At 44.8% G+C, this 669-nt stretch overlaps 1 non-coding gene across 1 annotated transcript; it reads left to right on the top strand.

Moving 5' to 3' along the window:
- The first annotated feature begins 271 nt into the window (after nt 1–271).
- Nucleotides 272–409, top strand: LOC119929266. The gene has a single exon (XR_005451398.1). It is a non-coding gene; the product is annotated as a small nucleolar RNA SNORA7 (small nucleolar RNA).
- The last annotated feature ends 260 nt before the right edge of the window (nt 410–669 follow it).

Genomic DNA, 669 nt, shown 5'->3' with positions numbered 1-669 from the left:
CAACCATTGCACAGCAATATTTGACATGGAAGTAGAAAACCTAATGGAAAAGGCCAGCACATTTTTGTAAGATTGCCTAAGGAATGTGGCAGAAGTGCACAATTAGAATTCAGCCCAAACTGAAGTCTGCAGATTTGTAATGTTGTCCAGTCTACTCTATGACTGTGAAGTCTTGACTTCCCAGAGACGGCACACCTAGTCTTTGTTCAATATCATAAGACAAGAACAGTGTGGCCTAGTGGAAAAAAGCATGGACCTGAGAGTCAGAGGTCCCCTCTTAGGATCACACCTAGAGAGTTTCCAGCACTCTACCAGTCTCAGCTACAGGAGGGAGAGTAAAACAAAGGCATACCCATTCCATTCCTAGCTTGGGCAGTGGCTAGCGAGTGGGAGACAATCTGTTACATGTCAAAACTCACCTGTGCTGGGCAGTAGAGGCATGGGAGAGAGTTGAGGGTGGAGATTCAAGTTTTCTGCACCAAAGTAGGTAATGGTAAGCCACTTCCGTATTTTTACCAAGGAAACTCTATGGATACAGTACCAGATTGCAAGATGAAGTTGGGGCAATTTGGGAGAGATGTGTCCATGGAACCGATATAGGTCGGAGATGACTTGATAGCATAAAGCAAGACACAAGAGAATTAGAGGACCTGGGTTCTAATACCAGCT

Source organism: Tachyglossus aculeatus, chromosome 5 (assembly GCF_015852505.1).
Source record: "Tachyglossus aculeatus isolate mTacAcu1 chromosome 5, mTacAcu1.pri, whole genome shotgun sequence".
NCBI lineage: Eukaryota > Metazoa > Chordata > Mammalia > Monotremata > Tachyglossidae > Tachyglossus > Tachyglossus aculeatus.
Note: the sequence above shows the minus strand (reverse complement) of the source record. Positions and strands in the feature narration are given on the sequence as shown.